The sequence below is a fragment of the Austrofundulus limnaeus genome, unplaced genomic scaffold, assembly GCF_001266775.1.
Source record: "Austrofundulus limnaeus strain Quisiro unplaced genomic scaffold, Austrofundulus_limnaeus-1.0 Scaffold8798, whole genome shotgun sequence".
Taxonomy (NCBI): Eukaryota; Metazoa; Chordata; class Actinopteri; order Cyprinodontiformes; family Rivulidae; genus Austrofundulus; species Austrofundulus limnaeus.
In genome coordinates this window covers 1-225 of record NW_013961200.1, presented here as the reverse complement: position 1 = coordinate 225, position 225 = coordinate 1, and positions in this window count along the sequence as shown.

Here is a 225-nt window from a genome sequence, read left to right as displayed (position 1 = left end):
CAACTGGCTCTGAAACACAAACACATCTGATTTTATCTGATAACTGGTTCAAACTAATTACAGCTCAGTTTTATTTCACATAATTTCTCTAAAGTCAAATGACAGATGTGTTAACAGCAAGGTTTGTAGGTTTTGTTAGAAAGTGTTTTCAGATACTTCCTGATAAAAGTAACAAAGTGAAGATTAAGATTAAACAAGATAAAGTTGAACCTGATGGATTTCCTC